This window comes from Lactuca serriola, chromosome 9 (assembly GCF_051521515.1).
Source record: "Lactuca serriola cultivar US96UC23 chromosome 9, Lser_US96UC23_V15, whole genome shotgun sequence".
NCBI lineage: Eukaryota > Viridiplantae > Streptophyta > Magnoliopsida > Asterales > Asteraceae > Lactuca > Lactuca serriola.
In genome coordinates, this window is record NC_136416.1 from 80,304,606 (window position 1) to 80,310,605 (window position 6,000).

A 6,000-nucleotide genomic window follows, 5' to 3' on the forward strand; every position below is an offset into this window, starting at 1 on the left:
CCCACAACCATCGGGTTGGAATGCCCACATACTAAGAGTCCAATCATCCTCGGGATGGAATACTCTCGACCCACAACTGTCGGGTTGGAATGCCCAAGTTTATTGGCTCATGCTTAAGCAGATGCATCAACCACCAATCAAATATGTGCAAACATATTAAATAACCACATAACAGTCTACAGACAGTCAAGCTAATCTACAGATCACTAAGCATAGTAACTGTTGGATTAGATGTCTAAGCCCATAACTATTATTGGTATGCACTTGACCTGAGAGTAACATGGTCCATTTGGGTTGCATATCATCAGGACAATTTGTTAGGATGGACTCTTGAGAGAATGTTATATATGATTTATTAATATATTATAAGCACTAATATATTAATATGAAATCATATGGTTTTAATTGATCAACATTGGGAACAATAGGATCAACATCATTTGACAAGAGCTCAGGAACAGGGTCTGAAGGATTGTAAGTAAGTTCATTCAAAATTAACGAGGGACGATCAACTCGATCATGAATGAATGAGTCCTCATCAAAGGTGACATGAATTGTTTCTTAACCAATTTTCCTTGAAAGATTAAATACTCTGAAAGCCTTGGATATGTTGGAGTATCCTAGGAACACTCCTTCATAAACTTTAGCCTCGAACTTCAAACACTAATCTCTTTGATTCAAGATGTAACAAACACATCCAAACACATGAAAATAAGAGATTTCTGATTTCCTTCCTTTTAGTAGCTCATAAGTAGTTTTCTCATGACATTTAATAATAATAGACCTATTTTAGGTATAACACGCTGTATTGACAACTTCAGCCCAAAATGACAATGAAAGACCAGCTTCAACAACCATAGTTCTTCCTGCTTCAATGAGAGTTCTATTTCTTCTTTTTGCAATACCATTTTGTTGGGGAGTTCTAACTGCTGAAAAGTTCTGAGAGATTCCTGAGACTGAGCAAAAATCTTCCAGAGAGGAGTTTTTGAATTCAGTTCCATGATCACTACGTAATTGCCTTACTTTGTGATCAAGGAGGACTTCCCACTACTTAATGAGAGCAATGATTTCATCAACGACATGACTCTTCTTTCATAAAAAGACTACCCACATAAACCTTGAAAATTCATTCACAATTACAGTAGTATATTTCTTCCCAGCTCTTGACTTAATCGGAACTGGTCCAAAAAGGTCCATATGAAGGAGATAAAGAGGTTTGATTATTGAAGAACAGGACTTTGGCTTGAACGAACACTTGGTTTTCTTCCTTTTTCACATGCTGAGCACAATTTTTCCTTGACAAATTGCATCTTAGGAATTCCTCTCACAAGCTGATTCCCTACAATCCTTGAGATGTTCTTGAAGTTCAGATGTGATAGCCTTTTGTGTCACAGCCAATGTAGATGAGACCGAGCACGAGAGAAGAAGCAACGGCGAAGAGAGTTGTCAGGAGAAAACATATCCAGAACATAAATGTCATTTTGTCGATTTACAATAAGAACAATGATGCTCTTTTGATCAACAACTTTCCCTTTTCTCTTGTTAAAGAGAACTTCATAGCCAATGTCACACAGTTGACTGATAGAAATGAGATTATGCTGAGACCTTTCACATAAGAGACATTCTTGAAAACAACAAAATTGCATTTGATGGATCCATATCCCTTTGTGGCTCCCTTGCCATTATCTCCATATATAACTAACGTACCATCCTTCTTTATGAAATCTTCCAGGAGAGACTTGAATCCTGTCATATGTCTTGAGCAACCGCTGTCTAAATACCACATATGCTCTTTACCCTAAAACTAAGATGTACAGTAAGTCCAAAAAATATACACTGACCCATTTGCAAAGGATCACTAAGAAAAGATGTTATAACAATCATTAGGGAGACAGTTCAATGAGTTTCCATTTTTGATCCACTTATCATTTTGATTCATGATATTATCAGCATGAATGGTGTTCTTTTCAAAAGTGCACTCGCTGACTTTGTGAGAGGCGTCACCACATCGATAACAAACTTTAATTCCAAGATTCTTTCCTTTAACATTAGATTTTGATTTTATTTACAACTGTTGAATCTGAAAAACTTTGATTATTTGACTTAAGAGTTCTTGATTTAGTTTTGGAATAAGGAATGTTATCAATGGTATGCTCATATACTACCTTGTCATGAGACACATGATCCTTTGAAGAGTCATCCCGAGTAGAGGGCTTTAATTGGTCTTTAGGTTCATAATTACGAATTGAGCACTGAGGAAACATGCTAAGAATTTCATTTACAGAATGAACTTCACCATTACATATAGGAAACTTTTACAGAATCTTAGTGGAGGGAAGAACATACTCACGATGAGAAGGTTGGAGAGAAGGATCAAGAGTAAATAATTTAGAAACACATTTAGTAATGTCATTAGAATCAGTAGAGCAATGAGTATTGATTAAAGTTTGATTTATAAAATAAGAACTCACAAATATACTCTTAAAGTCTTCTTTTAAGCAGTCAGCTTTATAAAAGGTTTGTTTAGTTTCATCTTTGGTTAAAGAAACAACACCTTCTATATCACCTCCAAGAATTATTTTGCACTGATCTGGAATATGAGCATTAATGATTCTCGTGACATTAAAGTGAGAGGATGCCTAGTAATTCAAAATAAGTTGAGTGTGATTAGCATGATAAAAAAAACTTTTTCTTTTTCAGTGTGAAGAAAATTATTGGTTAGCAAGATACAAGTGTTTTCCTTTTTTAAAACAGAAAGAGATTTTTCTAGAGAAGAGAGTTTTTCTTTGAGAATCTTTAGATCAAGACTGAGAGAAAAATTTTCTTTATTTGAGATCAATAAATTAAAACATAAGAGATCAATCATGTCATATTTTTCTATATCAACATGATTTTTTTACCTGATACGCTGACGTATCGTCCCATTCTGACTTGAGGTCTTTAGCAGTGCGAGGAGAATCAACATTAAGGATCCAAACGCAATCATGTGAAGTGTCAGTATGAGATTCAACAATATGAGTCAAGAAACACTTAACTTCATTATCTGAAGAGTTTTCCTTTTCAAAAGCAGATGATAGAGTGGTCGTTATCTCTTGAACAGTTGAGCAGTTTTGGACCAAACAATAGACAGAAAAAGGGAGTGAGTTTCCAATATCAAGTCTAGCCTTTACATCGAGATTCAACATCCTTTTCTCTTCCTTGTTATAACCGGGAACAGATTTCCCTTTCAGCTTACTGTTAGATGCACCATCATTGGATGATTGATGCATAGCAACTATAGGACCTTTGTTGACGACATCAAACATATCAAAATCCATGAACTCTAGAACTTCCATGGACTTTGATTTCCAATCAGAGAAGTTGTGTTTGTCAAAAGGAGGGACCTTTTTACAGACAATTTACTTTGGAATAAAAGAAGTCGACATGATTACTTGAGTGTATCATAAACTTGCTCTTATACCAATTGAAGGTTTGTATCGATCAGATACACTTCAAGTATGAATAAGAAACGTAAAACTAATCTAAGCAAAATAATAAACAAAAAGTAAATAACATAGAAGTTCTCCAGATTGTTCTTTCACCAAGAAAGAGTTTTGTCTTCACCAAGAAGATGAGTTTATCAAAAAGACGATTGACACAAAGCCACAATCATAACATTAGGGATTGCCCCAATGTTGTATATATACTAATATATATATATATATATATATATATATATATATATATATATATATATATATATATATATATATATATATATATATGTATATCCATTGATTGAAGGGATTGCGTCTAATCTATATTAAGAATCGATCTTATCACAAAGGTACCGGATCTGTGATCTATTCTATACTTATCTATATCATTACCTAATATACAAAATATTACAATCAGACAACTGAACTGTAAGCTGACGTTGATAAGCTTGATATGCTGACACTATAGATGAAGTAGACACCGACGCTAATCTATCAACGTATTGTGTGTTTTACTCATCATATCATAAGGTGTGACCATACATTTTTATTGCCTTGAGACGTGGCTAAGGTGATAAAGGTCAGGACTATGCAAGAATACAACCATGAATCGTACGTCTATTTACACCACACAGACAACAAACTCGTTTATTACTAAAACATATTGATCAATTGGAATATGATACAATGAACTATAAAGGAACAATATCAGTGATGCATCAACTAAGGAAGCCTTCCCTATCCGCCAACAAGAGTTAATTTTCATTCATGTAAAATTAAGGACTGCTAAAATTTCTTATAAGTTACATGCTAAAGGCGTTTACAATCACGTATTTAAATGGATGTGCCAAATATACTTGGTAATCCAAGAAATGTGATAAACTAGAAAAGTTTAAAAAAAAATCCTAATAATAACCTAAGATTAACATAAGATGTTGATAAGTATAAGAATCCAAAACACTCCCCTTCAAGTTGGACAGTGAAGATCACAAACATCCAACTTGCTACGTAAAGTCTAAAACCGATCCTGCACCAAGTGCTTTAGTAAATATATCTCTTGGCTAATGCTCATATCAGATTCCTATGTGTCGAATAACCTCATTATCACACATCAATGACATTTCCTTAATTTAACTGTTGTCCAAGTCTTGTAGCTAGTAATCACCTTAACCCCAACACTTCACAAGTAGTACCGACCATAGCCATATACTCGACTTCAACACTACACATAGTCTTTTTTTTCTCTATAGGACTGGTGCACCTCCCAAAATAATAAAAGTAATATTTACATGGCCTTCTGGTTGATGAAAAACTTAACAAACATGCATCACAATAAACTAGTAGATCCAAACCACCGCTCAAATATAAAAACAAACATTGTCCTAGTGTAGCTCTTAGATAAAGGATATAGAACGCAACGTCCGTGTGAACATCGTGGACGACTAAAAAATTGACTAAATTGTATCACGACGTAGGTTATATCTGGCCCTACTAATGGTCAGAGCAAGTAGCCTACCCACAAGATGCCTATATTGACAAGCGTTAACCATGGGACTGCCGTCTTCCTTTTGTAAATACAAGTTTTGCCCCTGTTGGAAAGCAATTTCCGAGTTCCTTGAACACCAGGCCACTATCTTCCAAAATTTTCAAGCTGTAATTCAATTGTCTAATCACAAACCATTCGTATGAACGAGCCTCTTTAATCCCTAAGAACTATTTCAAAGGGTCTAAATATTTTTTTGCAAAAATGTGTATGCAAACCAACTTTGACATTTTTAATATTCTTACTATAATTTCCTATCAAAAGAATGTCATCGACGTATATGGGAGTAGTGATCTTAGTTTGATCCTTCCTGTACATTGTTGAAAGCTAATTTAGAAAACAACTTTGGTGAACTTTTGAAACCAATTTCTTGATGCATGTCGTAATCCATAAATAGTAGATTTTTCAATTAGCAAACCCATGTCACATTTCATTTGTGAAAACTTTGTGTTATATATCTTTATGTAAACTTCCTAATCTAGGTTGCCATGTAAAAAGGCATTGTTGAAATCTAGTTGGTGCACTTCCCATTGCTTTTTTGATCATGCAACCGCTAGAGCACAAAAAAACTACATTGTTGTTATGGGTGAAAAGACCTCATACATATAGCGAGCATATTACTACAACGGGGTAAAAACAAAGTAATATTAAGTTTTTTTGGTCGATTTATAGTAGTTTTAAATGTAGGTTTATTAGAACATGTTTATAAAGTTTATATAATTAAAAAGAGTTTATATTCTTTTAAATATAATAGAAATGAAAGAAATATTATCATACTTTTAATGTTTCTTATTACAGAATTCCACTTTCATGGAAAATTTTGATGCCCCGATCGAATAGAAACTTTTACAAGGTTTAGTAACGTCATTGGGAATATAAATTTTGATCAATTAAATGCAAGAAATAACAATCTACTTAACATTTATTTAAGTACTTATTTTGGCATTGTATTCTTATTTTTTCTTTTTATAGGATTCTACT